This window comes from Panthera onca, chromosome B3 (genome assembly GCF_046562875.1).
Source record: "Panthera onca isolate mPanOnc1 chromosome B3, mPanOnc1 haplotype 2, whole genome shotgun sequence".
Lineage (NCBI taxonomy): Eukaryota > Metazoa > Chordata > Mammalia > Carnivora > Felidae > Panthera > Panthera onca.
The window spans coordinates 130,360,412-130,379,574 of record NC_138344.1 but is presented as its reverse complement, the minus strand read 5'-3'; the positions used below and the strand labels follow the sequence as shown (position 1 = coordinate 130,379,574).

General features: G+C 40.2%; 1 long non-coding RNA gene across 1 annotated transcript; it reads left to right on the top strand.

Annotated features, from left to right (window-relative positions):
* The first annotated feature begins 12,135 nt into the window (after positions 1-12,135).
* On the top strand, positions 12,136-17,451 carry LOC132668528 (uncharacterized). Its single transcript, XR_009605598.3, has 2 exons — positions 12,136-12,946; positions 17,245-17,451. It is a non-coding gene; the product is annotated as an uncharacterized LOC132668528 (long non-coding RNA).
* Positions 17,452-19,163: the final 1,712 nt, after the last annotated feature.

Genomic DNA, 19,163 nt, shown 5'->3' with positions numbered 1-19,163 from the left:
GTATGGGTATGCGTGAATGTATGTGAGTATATTTGCAAAGGGGACGCATAAACTCTGGCTTACAAAAGGCAGTGTCCTTAACCACTGGTAAGGAGCTTAATTGGGAGGGTCCCACTTTTAGCTATAAGATTGAAAAGACCTAAGTAAGGAAAAGACTAGGCCAACCAGTACAATATAAATGTTTTACATAATTGTAAAATAAGTAAAACCCAAGTTGAAGAAAAATCTTCCTCTAAAAATTGAATGCAAAGTAAAAAAGTGAATCTAATTATGTATAGAATTGGTTGTTCAACCAGAAACTGAGAATTCTTTCCATGAGCAGATGCAGTTTATTCTAATTTTTAAAAAAATCACAAATTGGTATTGAGTATCTTCCAGCATCTTGCTGTTTTAGCAGCTGGAACATTTTTGAAGAGTTTTTAAAGAGTCATGAGTGGATTTTTGTCATGTCTGGCTGAATCAAGGAAGATGAATTTGATACACATTTATTGTTGTGTCCTTTAAGAATTAACTAATTTTCTGGGATTGAGATGATGAAAAAGCAACATCTGGCTTTGTCTGAACTCTGTAGATATATTTTCCACATAAGATACTTTGACTTTTAAAGTGTTTCTTTCTCTCCAGAAGAGTGACATTAATGGGAAACTGATAGCACACTTACTTCATCTTGTAATTGAAGCCCAGTATAATATCCTTGATCACGTTTTGTACGTGACTACAGATCATGCAAACTGTAGATAGTTTTTTATATTTCCCTTAACATTTGTCAACCTAGAGCTTCATCTTTTTATGTCCAAAGCGACTTAGCTCTCCATTGATGATTGAATTCGCTCCACAGGTTTTCTAGGGACCATCACAATAACTGTATGTCCATTTAGACTTGTTCAAGAATTGTTTTTGTTCTCCCAGTAGGTATGGCAGAGAGAGAGCTGTTGCAAGTGACTTTATAGAGGATTTTATATACCTAGTGGGATATGATATAAGGAAAACAGAGCTGAAAAGAAAGCTTAAAATGTCTTCAGTAATCATTGTGTTAGTAATAATGATAGTAATGTTACTTTGAAAATATCATTTATGTAGAGTGATACAAATTAGCAACTTAAATATTCAGCATAAAAATAAATAGATGTAAATATAAGGTTCATGCCTGAAACATCATTATCTTTTTCAGCGGTATTTCTGTTTATATTTTCTACTGTTCCTTTTGTTGTTGTTGTTGTTGTTTTGGTTACATTCTTTGATCTTTTATGTCTGGCTATTTTTGATTGACTGTAAAATATTTTATATAAAATGTTATAGATATAATTTGAGACTTGATGCACATGTGTATATAAATGTGTGTGTACTTAGATAGCATACATACTTGCATATTTATTGGTTTTATATTTTATTTTTATTTATCTCCAGGTTTTCTACTTGTTCTCATTAGATAGGTTGGTCAAGCTTACATAAACTACTATCTCCAGAAGAAGAACTCCATTTTCATAATGTTTTTCACCAGAATACTGCTAAGGAATTTCAGAGACAATGTGTTTTCACTTGACAAGAAACACAATACACTTTTGCCTGAATACTCTGGGTTACATCCACAGTCCGATTACATCGATAAAATGTAAGGCTCATTGTGATCTTCCTGGACATTTATGAAACCTTTTATACTGATCACATTCTTTTTTAAGTGAAAAGTTACAAAAAAGTGTGATAGCTAGCCTCCAAAATGACCCTTGACGACCTGCTTGTGCTTAGGTTCTTGTCTACTCCCCTTCCATGTTGAATCAGTTCTTGCCTGTGTGACCAATACAGTGCAATAGGAGAACAGTGGTGTGGCTCCCAAGGACAGTTCATAAAGGCATTGATCTCTGGGATTCCTTGCTCCGAGGGAAGCCAGCTACCACGATACGAAGACACTCAAGGAGCACTGAGGAAGGGGTGTATAAAAAATGGCCTGGCTTGCGGATATCAACGTTCCAGCCACGTGAGCGAGCACATTGGAAGGGAGTCCTCCAGTCCCGGTAAAGTCTTCAAATGAGTGCAGTCAACATGTGATGAGTGGCAGCAAGCCAGAACCGCCCAGTCAAGCCATTCCCGAGTTCCTGATGCACAGCGACAGAGAGGAAAAATAAATGACTGTTGTTCTTCTGAGCCACTAAGTTTTGATGTGAGAAGGAGAAAAAGGAACATAAGGAAGAAGGGGAGGAGAAAGGAAACCAAAAATAATCATAGTCAGGAGTATTCAGCTATAGGAAGAAACACATTCCCTGTTTGGGGTATCACTTGCACCAATTTACAAGGTAATATAAAAAAAAAATAGTAAGTTATTTTATTTAGGCAGGGAAGTGAGTCCAACTAAATAAAAATAATGATGTAAGAGACCGTGCCCTTGGTTATCAGTTTCTCAGATCTTGAATTCACTTTAGAGGTGTTAGTCATTAGAGACTTTGCGTTTGGGTTTACAAGTGGTCTCTACATGATCCAGTATGGCCATCAATGGGATTTAGATACAAATTCCAGGTGAAACGAGCCAATTAAATACTACTATGTAAACGACTGTTTCCCAAATAACTGAGCATCACCGAAATCAAGACCTAATAGAACTTGGCGCCTCTGGCCACATGAATAGAACTTCCAGTAGCCATATGGGTTTGTTAAAACCCTGGGCTATTTAAAAAGGTTGCTCAGACGTTTTCTCAATCAACTGATACAGAATTGTACCTCCAAGAAGGAGTCAAACTAAGCCGTGGTCAACATTGTACTAAGAGGCAACCAAGAAACCTGCAGGGCCCTCTCCTATTTAAGCAGTGTGCCTTATGCCGTAAAGTAAAGCTTTGAAGAACGTTTCTTATTAATTCAGCCATCCCTGGGATAATTTACAAAGACAACACAACAACTCCAGCTTACAGAATGCAGCATCCTTCCAACAGTAAGGAGCTTAATTAAGGGGCCCCTGCTTTTACCCAACTACTAGAAAGTCATAAGTAAAGAAAGAACTAGGCCAGTTAGTACAATATCCTTGGATTCCAGGCACTTTGGATGGCGGTAACAAGCAGAGATAGTCATTTCTCAGGAGTTCCTAGTTTTCCAGATTTTGGATGGTGGCTAACAGACTGTCTATATAGTCAAGTATTCAGAAAAAGTTTGTAAGTGATAGGAACACAGTTTTGGAGAAAGAACTAAGGCACTGAGTAATTCTTCAATACCAGTTTGAGCATGTGGTCTATCAAAACTGTGAAGGAAGAGGGGCGCCTGGGTGGCTCAGTCGGTTAGGCGGCGGACTTCGGCTCAGGTCACGATCTCGCGGTCCATGAGTTCGAGCCCCGCGTTGGGCTCTGTGCTGACAGCTCAGAGCCTGGAGCCTGTTTCAGATTCTGTGTCTCCCTCTCTCTGTGACCCTCCCCCGTTCATGCTCTGTCTCTCTCTGTCTCAAAAATAAACGTTAAAAAAAAAATTAAAAAAAGAATTGTGAAGGAAGAACTTCGAAAAGAACAAATGGAGAGGCTACACTTGCTGGAGGCATAAAAAACCTATTTAAAATTGCCTGGAATAATTGAAGACAGTGCATCATAAGACCCTTTCACACATGTGTGAAGAAGAAGATGGGATACATCTGGTCTTTCAGGCATTGTTATTATTATTTTTAGTTGTTTAATGTTTATTTATTTTTGAGAGAGAGAGATATTGGGGGGAGGAGCAGAGAGAGAGGGAGACACAGAATGCGAGGCAGCCTCCAGACTCTGAACTGTCAGCACAGAGCCTGACCTGGGGCTCGGGACCACGAACTGTGAGATCGTGACCTGAGCCCAAGTCAGATGCTTAACCAACTGAGCCACCCAGGTGCCCCTGAACATGAAATTTTAAAGTTGCAATTATGAAGAGTCCAGTGTGCCAACTGAATAAATCTGAAGGCCAAGTTCCTAGACGCTTGATTCTTGGGCAATAGGGGTGGGCAGATTATATAGGACCTCTATCAAAAGCAGCAAAATTTGTTTTCACAGGGTCACTGACTCACGCTGAGAGAAGGGAGCTGTGCTTGTTCCTCGACTGTGGTTGATCAAAATACAAATCACAACAGTTGGAAAAATTGTGTACCAGATAGGGAACATCCAACATTGAAATTCAGCATGGGAACTTACCATAGGACAAAAATTAGACTAGAATGGTTGAGTAACAGGGACAGTCAGTGGGTTTTTCACATTCCGTGCGAAGTAGGTCTGATGTTGGAAAGGTAGACTATTAAAAGAGAGTTAAGAAAACACCTGGGTCCAGAATTTAACAGGAAATGGGCAACATGCTTCAATTCCATGTTAGAGATTCAAATAAGAAGCCATCAAAGGGGTACCATATGCTGCTGCAAATAATGACCCATAGCAGTGGGTCAAAAGAACACTCACCCGACATGTATAGAATGAAGATTTCGCTCATGGCCAAAAGACCTATAAAGTTGCCAAAAGAAGTGATTTTGTCTCCAGCTGGTGTACTCCAATGGAATGTTTCCCAGCCGCAGATAAGGTAGTTTGAAGAATTAATCTTCTGATTAATTTTAATTCTGAAGAATTAAAAAAAATTAACTGGCCCAGGAAAGTAGGAAGGTGATTTTTGTTATCTTAAATACTGTCCCTTGCAGCAAGAACCCCCAGAGGAACTCTAACTCTGTTGGCACATGGTGTGCAAATTCATACACACACATGCGCGCGCGCACACACACACGCACAAAATGGCTTGCCAAGGAAACTGAAATACGGTCGGAGGCAGAAGTAGGGATAATATGTACAACTGAGACCAGGCAATTTTCACATAGGGAAGATAAACAAGCCAAGGATAAATGGGTGTTATTATTGAATGGATGAAACTGACTCGGTCTTCTTGGAATAATTTAGATACTACTGACTTAGAGAATAGTTGTGATATTAATAGTGCTTATTGACCAGCTCTGTGACCCGTTGGGAAATTCTCCGTTATGTGTGATGAATGGGTCTAAGCAAAACATATGTGCGGATCTATTCCCGTGTGTGTGGGTACTTCAGGCTGGTTGCTTTTCCTGTGGCTGCTTATGTAGCAGGTGTTAAAGTTGCGTGCATAAACATCTCCTGGGTGCTGTAGTGACGCAGAGCCGCGCTAGTGACATGGGTCCCCTAATTCCTTCCATCTCCATCACAGACAAACCACACACAGCATTAATAACCCAGGTGTTTGTACAAGCACAAGAGCCAGTATTGTGTGTTTATCCCAGAGAAAAACCCCTGCATGTTAGAGAGGAACCTAAGAGCCTGTGCTCTGCAAGGTGTCACCCTACCAATTAGTTCCTTGTGAAAAACAAGTCTCATCCCATAAACCCAAGTAATCATTTGGTACTTTTCAGTCAGGGAGCAAAATACCACATGCTTCTGATATTAATTTGGCAGCTAAATTTCATACATTTTGTAATCGTAAGGTTTGCTCTGTTTGGGATGTTAGCCCTGCTTCAAGACAATCAAACAATCAAGAGGTCGTTTTTGTATTATAAATGGAATGACCAGGACCATTAACAAATCAAAAGTAAAAATTACTGGGGCATCTGGGTGGCTCAGTAGGTTAAACATCCAACTTCAACTCAGGTCATGTTCTCAAGGTTCCTGGGTTCTAGTCCTGCATCGGGCTCTGTGCTGACAGCTCAGAGCCTGGAGCCTGCTTCGTTCGGATTCTGTGTCTCCCTCTTTCTGCCTCTCCTCCGCTTGCACTGTCTCTCTCTCTCTCTCTCTCTCTCTCTCAAAAATAAGTAAACATTAAAAAAAAATTAAAAAGAAAAGAAAGAGAAATGCTAAAGGAAATAAAATGGAAACCACACTATGTTTGTGTTAAGGAAATTTTGGAAGCAGATATGTTAAAACCCTAGCCCATTTTAGTAAAAATATAATATCATACATTCGTGTTTATTTGTTCAATCCTTTTTTATTTATCTAACTAATGATCCCTGCTGAACTGGTCAGGCACAATGCAGGGGCAGAGGGAGACAAGAGTCCCTTACCCTCATGGAAGTTACTTTCTACTAAGTAGGAAAGACAGACAATACCCACACATAGATTCATGTGAAAAGCATGGTCCTTAATTGTTAAGTGTTAGAGATGATGGGTTGGGGATGGAGATTTGTGATATAGTGGTCCGAAAAGGCCTCCTTGAGGAGAAAACTGAGCAAGGATATGAAGAAGATAAAGTTGTTGTTGTTGTTGTTTTAAATATCAGAATCAGATGCAGAAATGTCTCATCTAGAGATTCCTGATCAGTAAATGGATCATAGGGATGTGATCCGAACACGTATAATGGGAAGAAGTATAAAATTCTTCCAGGGAATATTGAAGGTGATGCCTTTGATGGTAGTTTGGGTAGCTGAAAATCAGTGGGTTAGAATCACTGAAAGACAATAGTCCCTCATAACCCCATTCTCCACTTTGACAGGGCCACCTGCAACGAGGGAAAATTAAGACACATGTAAAACACTACCATTTTGGTGTCACTCAAGGCAGAAATGAAAGCCATTCTGGAATATGGACGGAAGTATGAAACCATAGGCATACTTGTTTATTCACCAGGCAGAATTTTACTGGACTACGTCAAGGATATACGACCTTCAGGACTGACTAAGCATAATGGCCACATTCTGCATGAAAACACGTATGTGGGTAGGACTGCTTCAGCCAGGATTCGCAGAGCTATAGAATTTTAGTGCAAAAACAAGGTATTGGCTTTTTCATTTTATTTGCAGGTCTCTGAGTCTCCTAACAATCAAAGACTTAATGAGATAGCTAATCCACGTTTTAGCTATGTCGTTTAATGGGACTGTGATATGTGCACAGTGGAGTGGACCGTGATGTGGTAGGGATCCCCTGGAAATCCCAGTCCTCTGGAACTTCCATCCTTATTATCCAGGGCATCAATAATAGAGATTCACCAACTTGGAGAGAATCTGTGATAATTTTATTGCCCTCAGATCCTGCCTGTCTACCACAGTTTGTCTCAAATGTCATGTCGGTTTAAGAGGGGGCATCATATAATTTCGGTTTTCAACAACAACAAAATGACAAGAGCTCATAAAACAAACGGAGAAATTGCCACTTTGGGGGCAATTTTCTAACAGATCATCCCGCAGTTTTATGGGGATGATTTCTTGGCAGGTATTCTGTCTCACTGGTACTCATACTTTAATGAATATTGGTGTCTAAATTACTTTTGAGGTCATACAAAAGAGCAGGAGTTGGCCACTTCATATGTTCACGGGAGACACCGTGGGCACAGAGCAAGTTGAAAATGAATACTAGGATTAGGCTGTTATAAATATGTGAGAATCAATCCAATATCCAATAAATGATATAATTGAAAGGTTGAAGACACAACTTGGAGATACCATGGCAGAAAAGTGGCATTTAATAAGCTGAGTACATTCTTATACTGGGCTGCATGGGATTTGGTAAGAAAAGTGACTAGGGAATATAGATATTAGGGGAATTTCAATAACAACGTGAGACAAATAAGAGAAGTGATCAAACATAATTGTTTTCTCAGAGAGTTATCACAAAACAGACCCAGTGAGGATTTTACACGAGACAGGGTTGATTGGACATGCGCAGTCAGACTTCAGGAAACTGAGTACTGAAAACTAAGTTTGGAGTTAATTTTTTAAAAATGAACTGGACAGTTTTCTTGCCTTTCTTATAGGTGCTATATTTCAGGGTAACTGAATAGCCTTTATCAAGAGGGAAAGCTCTACTGCATAGAAGTCCAGCTAGAAACACGGAATGAATAACAGAATTAAAAAAACCCAAAAATATGCTTTGTGGTTACCAACATACAATCCTAAGACTATTTTGTGAATGGACAATTATGTGGTACCAAAATAAAATCGACCAATCACATTCTGGCGGAAGGGGGGAAGCATAATTTTACCATGGAAGAATCAGGCTGCCATTACCTTTATCTAGCAATTAGTCTTAGCTTTGGTACTAGTGGGATGATTATATATGTATCCCAGGTGCCATACAACCTAAAATATAAAACATCACCCTCGTGTGTTTGTATCGAAGATATTTATCACCAATCTAAGTAAGTTTCTGTATTTTTCTATCATTTGTAGGAATTACAGAGGATACAGAAGCAAGATCCCAGTATCCCCACTTCCTTGGTTATTTATATCTTGTTTCACCTCCCCTTGAATGTGGCCTGGACTTAGTGACTCACTTCTAATGAATAGAAATCAACAAAGGTGATGGGTTCTCACTTCTGAGTCTAGGCTACAAAAAACAATCTAGCTTCCGTGTTGCTTGCCCTCTGTTGTTTGTTCTTTCACCCTCTCACTCTGATGGAACAGGCTGCCATGTGGTGAGCTGCCCTGGAAAGAAGCCTACACAAGGTACTGAGGGATATCTCTTGCCAATAGTCAGTCACCCAGTACCTGAGCCCAACATGGGATTGAACTTGGGAGAGGATCTTCCCCCCACAGCCAAGCCTTGACATGATTGAAGTCTCAGGTGATAATTTGACTGATTACCCTGATAACTCTGAATCGCAAGCAACAAACAAACAAACAAACAAACAAACAAACAAACAAAAAACCCTATGAGGTAATAAGTGTTTCTTGTCTCAGATGCTAAGTTTTGGGATAATTTGTCAGGCAGCAATATATAACTATCACATAAACCAAATAACACCATGAGGAAGCATTTAGGCCAATTTGGAAGGTGGGGCATTATACAAAACATACAAAACAATTATGCATTCTTCATCAAAGCCAAGTGTTTTGTTTTGTTTTGTTTTTTGTTTTTGGTTTTGTTTTGATTTGCATTTGTAAAAGGCATTTATTCCGAGAATCTAAAATTTGGACAAAGAATATTAAACTGCTTAGAAAAAGCCTTTACAAAAAGCCTTTGTTGTTTCTTCCTAATACATTAACACCCTAATAATGAGGAAAAAAGAAAGACTTTTTAAAACAATACTGCTCCAGTTATGGGATTTAAAATATTCCTGTTCTATTGAGGTAAAAGCTGCAAACTTTGGTAAACTTAGAAAAATTAACGAATCATTCCAGAAAAATATAAAACTAAAAAAGAAAAGAAACCAGAAACCAAAACCAGAAACACAACCAAACCCTAAGTTATAGCTTTCTTGGTACATACACCATAACCATAGAAAAATTTCATTCAGAAGAAGAACTTCAAACAATTTCCTCTTCGAATTCTCAATCGGTGAGTTGAAAATTCAGCGGAAAGGATGGACAAAAATGAAATCACCCCCAAACACTCGCCTGGTATCAGGAAGAACAGGTTAACCACAGCTTTAGGATCTGGTTGGCATTTTCAACAATTCAGTGCTAAAAGAGAGCCCCAAGTTTACAACAAAAACAGGGACTGTTGAACATTAGAAGGAACATGAGATGTAACATAGAGTTTTGACTTGTATCTTCATTTGCACAGAATAGAGACAAAAGACATTCCTGGGACAGTTAGAAAAATCTGACTATTGATTGGGTATTGAAATATATTAGGGAGTTACTAATTATGTTAGGGTAGTATTTTATTGGCTCTATAAGAAGATATTGTCTTATCTGAAATATGTATAAATATTTAAAGGTGAAATATTTCTGTATAGGATTTTACACTTCCGTAAAAGGGTAGAATGTATGTGGGTGCTTCAGTTACCTTGATTCTCCTTGGAGGTGTTTGGTTAGCATTTAAAGTATCCTCATCATGAATCTTCATTTCTGTGGGATCCACAAATATTGTTAGAGAAATCTACAGAGGGAGGCTTACTAATGGGTTGTTAAAAAATAATTTTATTCATGAAGGATAAGAGATGTGAAAGACATGGCTTTGACTAGAATAATTGTTGCAGTTCATCATCCCCGCATCAAAACGAAATGCAGGGATTTGGGCGGCCCAGATGCCACATCCCTTCAGAGCAGCACGGTCGTCCAGATCCCCGTGGTTCCGATGGCCTCCCGTATAGCTTGGCCCAACAACAGAGGGTCTTTTGACTATTTTCTCTAGTAGAACATCATAGCCTCTGTCCTGGAGTGCAAGTTTCATTCTAGGCACTTGCTTATCAGAACGTCTGAAGCCAGAGAACGGGAATTTCTCAAACTTAGAATGAAAAATATTTTGACAGGTGGGGGGTCTATTCTCTAGTAAATGTTATTTGGCAGAATTTGGTCGAAAACTTGTTGTTATTGTAATAAACCACCTGGGAGCCAGGTTCTGGAAGAGGAACCAGAAGAGGTGGAAACCTTGCTATAATTGCTGGAAGATAGCAATTGTGAAAAGCTATGTTATTATCTGCCCAATCTTGGGCTTTTTCTTCTGCTGGGAAAATTACACTTGCTCAGCCTGCAGAACTCAGGCAGGGCCATGTGACTTGACACAGCAAATGACATGAATGAGATTTGACGTGTCACTTCCATGCAGAAGCTTTCAGAGACAGTGCCCAATTCACATGACCTGTTTTTTCCCTCTTTCACTTTGAGCTTGGAAGCATGTGATGAAGGGGTTGCTTCCATCTGGTTTGGCTCAGTACCCGGCTTTTGGTGCCCAATAAACACATGACACATGAATGATTGGATTTATAAATGCATGGACCTAATTAACTTCAATTATTTTCCCACTAACAGGTTATGTTTGGGGCTGCCCGATCAAAAAGAATAATTAACAATTTAAAATATGACAAAATAATATGACACTATCTAGGAAGGGAAGCAAAGCATAGAGAACCTTAATGGTCAGTTCTAGCATATTTCTAGGAAGAACTATGGGACAATTTGAAGCAATCCCACGTGATTGTGAGTATCCCTGAGATATGAAACGTCGCCACTTTCTCTTCTAGGTTCTGGAAAACAGTTTCTGGAAGTAATAGTTTTTGTCTGTAGTCATCCTGGAAGTTTCTGTTCATGGCCTGTTCACTGCTGTGTAAACCTCTGGTAAGAGATCTTGTTGCCCAATCTTTGTTCCTAGGCCCTTTTTATGAGTTACATGAAACCCACCAGTCTGGAATAAACCCAGCGGGAAACTGGCCTGTGATGCAGCACCCCCTGGCGGTCACCTGGAGGACAGCAGCTCCCACTGACCTTCAGCAGAAATGGAAAGGCTCCCATCTGCTTTAGTAGCTTTAGCTGACCCCCTCGAGTGTGCACACAGCAGGTCCTGGCCACCTGCTGCTCCCTCTTTAGCCGGCAGTAGAATTAAAGCAGGCCAATTTCACGATCACTTGAAACTTACTTTCTCCTTTACATTCCAAACGCATTACCAGTCTGTGGCAGAAAAAGCTAGCTATCTCATAAAAATTTATGCTCCCTTACACAGTGTGGAGTTGTTGCGAGACAGACACTATATTTTCCAGCCCCTCGTTCGGGCAAGGTGGGGCCACATGACTGGTTCATGCCAGCGGACGGTGAATGAAAGTGATGTGTGTCCCTTCTGGGCTGAGGAAAGTAACAAGGAGTCAGCTGATGAGTTGCAGACACCAGGAGGTTCTGGGAAGCCGCGTGTTTGAGATGATAGCGTCTTCTTCAGCGTGGGTCTTTGCACAAGTCCACAACTGCAGCCTCACACCGACGACTCATGCTGACTGACCGGGGTTAGGGGGGAGGGTTAGCTGCTCTGCAACTGTTCCCTTAACTTGAACACAGCTCACTTTGCTCTTTATGTCACCAGCATAAAATAGGCAATCTGAAGGTGTCCTAGAAACCAGCGACTTGATTGTTCATAAAGCCAGCCCTTGAGTTGACTAGGGGCAAAACATTCTGTTGGAGGCATTTGAATTTGACGTTTACTAATCCTTTACTCTGAAACTGCAGTAGTTAGGGTGGGTAACTCCTGCTGCTGTGCTAAACAGCCTCAAATCTCAGGGATTGAACTCCAAAGAGAGAGAGAGAAAGGGGGAATTTTCCCAGAAAGGAAAGCCAAGTTTAACCTAAAGCCATTATTATCATTTCTCCCAAATCTTTACAGATGATAAAAATTAATTTAAAAAAACTCTCAAAATTATAAACTTATTAGATTAGTGCTATTCTAAACTGCACAATAGAATGGCATCAGACGGCCCCTAGGGATCTTAGCCTGGCAGTTTGTTTCTGCTTAGAACTTTTTGGCCCAGGAGGTTTGCAGTTACTATTATCTTGGAAATCTGAAACACAGTTTCGCTGGTTTGTTAATTTGTTGATTTCTGCCTATCTCATAGCGGGCACTTTGGAGTCCTTTCTGTCAATGTGAAAAAAAGGAGTGGAGAGGGCGGTCGAACTTCTGGAAGGTTTCTTACAGTTACACCGGAGATAACAAGCCCTGAAGAGACGCATACCAAACGTGGGTGTGGCTTTTGCTGATAACTACCAGGATAAGCAAACCCCCAAAGCAGATTTCCAAAAATCGGACTTGCAGCTTAGGCCTATTTTACCAGTGGGAAGGGACCTCATGAAGGGGGTAAGGTTAACCACAGTCGTCATCAATTATTTTTGCTGCCCATTTTATGTATTTCCTTATGCGACCCCCTAATAATCGCCTCACGTGACTTCAACATTCTCCTGTAACTGACAAGAAAAGAAGTAAGACGTTCACTCTTTTGCCGGGATCACATCACTAGCAAGTGGCAAAGGTGGACTTTATCTCCCGTTCTTCCTGCAGGACCCATGCCCTTGACTGCCAATGTTGATGAAAATTAGCTTGTCTGGGCAAGAAAGGTATCGGGCAGTTAATTAGGCCTTGTGTCTTTCACCCACTGGGCCATTTGCAGCGCCATTCTTGGTGTTAAACCTAGGTTAAACCAAGACAGGCAAATCCCTAAGCTTCAAACATTCCCTCCACCCTGTTTCAAAAACGGCAGATACACAATGAATGCCGAACTCTGTCTTTAATATGGATAGCACGCAAAAACAGAAAAAAAACTCTGTTATTACTTGGAAGAGTTGGTACAATGTTTCAGATATCGCCCGCTCCAGGTTGGGTCATGGAACCTTCAAAACTGAGCTCACAGGCTTTTGAAGAGCCTGCGGGTTTGGAAGGTGTTCACATTTCAGAGTTTGTTGTTGTTGTAAAAACCACGATCGTTGAAAAGGCAGAGTGTGAACAAAGTAGTGTCGTTATTGTCGTTATTCCCTCACTACCACCCCTGAAGCATAAAAGAAGTCGTAGGAAAACTCCCCTTCTTAATCTTGCGTTTTGCAAATACTGATGATAACAATTAGACACTAATCTAATAGTTGGTGCTGGGGAGGGTTAAATGACAAAACAAAAAATCAATGGAGAAAATTTAAGGTCTAATTGGCTTTATGAAATGATTCATGAAGCTGGCAGTATCCCATCTAGCAAATAGAAAGGAGCTGCATCGAGCTGGAGAAAAGGAAAGGGTTTTACAAGCAGAGAGGGAGTGAGAAAAAAATTATTAGCAGAGAATTCATTGTTTTAGACAAGGTCACCTTTCCAAGGGGAAGGGAGGGGGTGTATCAGTAAATTTCCTAGTGCTGATCAAGAACTGCCATTTGACTTAATCTTTCAGATTAAATTCCTTGGGGGTGCTGTGGTTGGGGAGGTGGTTGAAACTGAAGTTAGGTTAGGTATTAAGTCTTGGTTTGCTCCTGTGGGTCCTTAACGTTACGTGACTCCATTTTAGGCCTACGGTCTTCTTTTTAACAAAATTAATTTTATCATTTGCAAAGATTTGGGAGAAATGATAAGTAATGGCTTTAGGTTAAATTTAGCCTTCCTTTCTGAGAAAATCCCCCCCCTTTTTTTGAGTTAAATCATTGAGATTTGAGGTTGTTTAGCACAGCAGTTAGAGTTACCCACCCTAACTACTGCAGTTTCAGAGTAAAGAATTAGTAAATGTCAAATTCAAATGATTCCAACAAAATGTTTCGCCGCTAGTCATTTCACAAATTGCAGGATGCTGCACGTGTTACTTCTTTTATATTCCAACACCTGACTGTTCTTTATTCCTTTTAAGGTAAAAACTATCTGCTCAGCCCTGTGTATGGTCACATTTCATCCAGTTGTTAGCCTACATAAAAAATTAAGCATTATGGTATGGAAATAATACATTGTTCTTAAAAAGGTTGATTTTCATGGACTTATAAGTTTCAATGCTTTTTTTTTTTAAATGTTTATTTTATTTTTGAGAGAGACAGAGACAGAGCATGAGCAGGGAAGGGGCAGAGAGAGAGGGAGACACAGAATCCAAAGCAGGATTCAGGGTCCGAGCTGTCAGCATATAGCCTGATGTGGGGCTCGAACCCACGAACTGGGATCATGACCTGAGCTGATGTGGGACACTTAACTGACTGAGCCCCCCGGGCATCCCTAACTTTTTAAAGGCTATCATGGTAAACATAATCATCTAGTTTAAGACCATGAGGAAAACCTCCTTTCATGATTAAGTAACCCTTGGGACCTTGTGATGTAGGTTAAACCAGGAACACAATGAAATTTTTTGAAGGACTAAATGGGAGTAGATAGAAAAAATGTTCTATTCTGTGAAAAATATATAATCGGTCCAAATTTGTCATATATAGGGAGAATCTTCTGACCTTAGAGCCTTTAGAGACAGTTGATAATTCATGGAGAATCCTTGAAAAATAATATAATGTGTAAAGAAGGAAGAAAAAAGCACAACGAATCTCCTAGACAAGGTGTCTATGTTCTTACTGTTCTGTAAGGGGCAATTAGAGAATTGAAATGAGACACAACTTGGCAGGTCTCACTTTGGAGCGTTCAAGTCTAAGATCATAAGGACATAGACCAGAGCTATTCTAACTATGACCATCTTTCTACTTGCTAAGTTTCCTTCTTAAACTGAATTCCTTCCTGGATCGCAGCACACAAAGCGGCCCATTTTCAGTGTAGGATTTCTAGTATACAGATCCAAGTGACCTTCCAGCCAGACTCCTCCCAGGCTACTCTCATCTATGAGAAGTAACTCAGAGATTGGACTCATTATTTCCCTTCTGAAATTCCTACCGACATGAATTTCTTGCTACGAGGCTACAAGGGAAAAATGATAAGGACTCAGTATGGACCACTAGTGACAAGAGACCTCCTGCAGGCTAGCTTGAGCCAAACAGAGAATTTATGGTTTTAAGTTCCCAGGAAGCTCAAAATGTGGGATTGGCTTCCAGTAAAGCTGGACCCATGAGGTCACTGGTTCCCTCAGCACAGCCTCTCTACTCTTCTTTGCTCTGGGAGGGTGGGTTGGGAGGCTTTCGCCATGATGTAGCCACGTAGCCTGTGTAAACGTTAGGCTTAATGGCCTTTGGGATCCAGAAGAAGAGAGGGCTTCTTTACTGATTATTCAAACAATAGACTTAGGAATCGCCTCATGGGCTAGGCGTGCTTCAAACTTCCACTCATGATGCCCGGGAGGTGATGTCATCCTTAGTTGACCCACTGGGTTACTGAGGAGACATGGCACCCCTAAAAGAAGAGAGATTGTGTTACCAGCAAGGGAAATGGCAACAGTACATCCCATAGATAAACAAGTTCCCAAGTGCTTACTGGAGTCAGGATCTGTGATAGACTCTGTATGGGTGTTATTTATGGTTCAAGGGCTTCAGAATCTCACAGTCGGTGGATATCAGCCCTGTGGCAACTATTATGCTTACTTTACAATTTTTAGGAGCCTGAAGTAAGTGGGATGAAGGATGATGTCCCAGTTACTTGTAAGTAGCAGAATTGGAATTTGACTTCACACCTCTTTGTCTCCGAGCCCAGCCTGGAAACATTGCTCTATACAAAGTAGCTTAATCTTTGAGGGGCAAAGTGTATCTGGAATGGGTTTCCTTTGTTTATTTGTTGTTTATTTGTGTTTCGCTTTCTTCTGTATGAAAAATACTTCCAAAGATTTTTCGTCTCCTTCCTGCTATTTGTTTCTCTCCGTCTTTCCGAACATAATTTTCCAAGAGAACTAGAGAGGAAGCGTGTAACTTGCATTTAATTCCTATGAGATTTCCTCTTGCTCAGTTTGATTTCCGGGGTCATGCAGTATCAGTCATTTGTATTTTATTTTCTTTTTTTTTTTTTTTTTTTTAATTTTTTTTTTTTCCAACGTTTTTTATTTATTTTTGGGACAGAGAGAGATAGAGCATGAACGGGGGAGGGGCAGAGAGAGAGAGGGAGACACAGAATCGGAAGCAGGCTCCAGGCTCCGAGCCATCAGCCCAGCGCCTGACGCGGGGCTCAGAGCCTGACGCGGGGCTCGAACTCACGGACCGTGAGATCGTGACCTGGCTGAAGTCGGACGCTTAACCGACTGCGCCACCCAGGCGCCCCTGTATTTTATTTTCAAGAGGGGAAACCAAGTTGCAAGTCCAAGTTCGTATTAGTCTGAGGACCTGCAAAAGGGCTTGTCCCAGACTGTTGGTGAATTCCTTCTACCAAGATTTTCCTCACTTTGATACGAAGAATATATGTAAATTCAACTCCACCGAACTCTGCAATTAAGTGGTTGTCTTAACACCTGCACAATACCGCATAGCCTGTAACTGAAAACTAGTTATACGAAATATGGAGGGGAAAAAAAAATTAAAGCTCATCGAGCAGAATTCCTTAGGACATGAAATTATAATGATAAATAAATGGAATTAAAACATTAAAATGTATTTTCCCCCTGAGAACGGAGACCCAATACATGAGAGTTTCATGTATCAGTAGGTTTTGTTAGAAAATTTGAACTGCTGGAGTGACATTCAGCTTTTTCTCCCTCCAAATATAAAATGAAAACTGACATATTGAAATTTCTCTATTACTCCAGCCACTGACCTGTCAAAAGTATTATAGGTTGGTTTACCTTGGAAATTGGCATTAATAGGAAAATGACATGAAACTTGCTGCCCAAATGCTACTATTTCCAGAATTGTGAAAGTGGCATAGTGTTTATTTCAATTTCTCATTTAGAATGGCATGGGAGAGTGGACTAAAATCGAAGGCAGCCTCTGACTCTCAAATGGAAATGCGTTCACGCTGAGTGGTTCTGGGAGAGATGTGTGAATACCAGAGTGCCCATTTCGAGCCTAAATTATTTCCGTTTCTTAATTCTGGCTTGTGCTTCAGGTCTGATTGGAGATATATGCTTAATAAGGGAATACTTAGGTGATCTTCAGACTTTCTCAAATAACCATCACAGTAAAACTCACAGTTGCACAATGTGTGCATCTTCTAATTTCCCAGACCTTAAGCATCCTGGTACTCAATGAACAAAGGCCAGTGGAAAGCTCAAAAGCAGTAACATTTTTTTTTTTTTTTGTAGCATTTTGGCAAATGAAAGAACAAAGAAGGAGAAGAAGAAGAAAGAAAGAAAGAGAGAGAGAGAGAGAGGAAGAGAGAGAAAGAAAGAAAGAAAGAAAGAAAGGGAAAGGAGGAAAGAAAAAGAAGGAAAGAAGGAAGATCAAAAGAAAAGAATAGGAAAAAAGGAGGTCAATTTCCATTTTACAGATAAAGAGTACTTTCCATTTCATGAAGGACTCTGGTGTATTTTATTTACCCCATTTTTCACATTAATTTTCCCAATATCCTCATGACGTAGATGATACCATTAATATCTGTAACAGGTTCTTTTTTTCGCAACTAAAAAAAGAATATGATGTACATTGGTTTTTCAATGAGTTTTAATCGGTAGTGGTCATAAGCCAATATTGAAGGAAACGGAACAGATCTTCAGAAGAAATAAGATTCATATCAGTTTGAGCAGTGGAGAAAAGACAGAGACAGGTCTTGAATAAAGGTCTTCTGATTCCTTGTGTCCTGGGGGATGAGAAGATATTTCTGTGTTACATGTGAATCATGCCTCACAGTGTTCGAAATGGTCTTACAGGCATTGTCCTGATTGATACTAACATCAGCTTGGTGATTTTCACATCTTAAGCTGTTGTGGAAATAGTGCACTCCAGTCCTCAATTCTAAACATCCGTGCAACCTTCAGTCTATACCACATGGGTTATATATCATTAACCTAGACGTACTCACATTTGTCCTTGTCCCCCCACTTGGCTCCTCTAGCTTGTCCCTTTTAGTAGGCTCCATGCTTGCAGACATTCATGAGTCTCTCTTAGTCCTTTGCATTCTCCCATGGTAAAGAGGAGAGGGTTAGCAACATAATTAGTACAAAAATATATATGCTTTAGTCCACCTGGCAACAATACATGTTATCTTACTGAAATCAAGCCACTATATCTCAGGACATAAGTTCTGACATATCTTCAAAGGAAGAAAAATTGAAGAGGTTTACCCACTATTATTCCAAATGTACTAGTAAGGGTTGTAGCACCATGTTCTAATTATTTTAAATGTCATAACTGAAAATGCCTCCTAAAGGGTAGTCCAGGCGAATGAAAATGCAACAGAAATGTCTAGCAGAAATAAAGATTGCCCTAAACATGCAAACAATGCATTTCTAGCGCAATTTAATTGGAATATAAGTTCTATTAGCATATGCAGTGAAAGGCTTGATTTTATTGTCTCTTCGTATGACACTGCTCGACCTCTAGTTAGAGCATATACCTATCTAAGTTTTTAAATAGCATCTTAAAAAAATAAAAAATTTGCAGCACCTGGGTGGCTCAGTTGGTTAAGCAGCTGACTCTTGATTTTGGTTCAGGTCGTGATCTTGCAGTTTGTGAGTTTGAGCCCTACATGGGGCTATCAGTGCAGCGCCTGCTTGGGATTCTCTCTCTCCCTCCCTCTTTCTGCCTCTCTCCTGCTCTCTCTAAAAATAAATTAAAAAACTTAAAAAAAAATAAAAAAATAAATAATTAAAAAAATAGCATCTTATATGAATTTAAAAAAAAATTCTTTTTTTAACGTTTATTTATTTTTGAGACAGAGAGAGACAGAGCATGAACAGGGGAGGGGCAGAGAGAGAGGGAGACACAGAATCGGAAACAGGCTCCAGGCTCTGAGCTGTCAGCACAGAGCCCGACGCGGGGCTCGAACTCACGGACCGTGAGATCATGACCTGAGCCAAAGTCAGACGCTCAACCGACTGAGCCACCCAGGCACCCCTTATATGAATTTTTTAAATCTACTCTTCATACCTCAGCACAAGCACAGGCCACTGTTGAGGCATTAATGTAGACTCTATTTATCAGACAGGCTCACTCAAGCTGCACCCCTGTTTGAAGTTTCCCTTCTGTGCCTCCTTCTCTCTTGAATTTGGGGTTCTTTTTCATC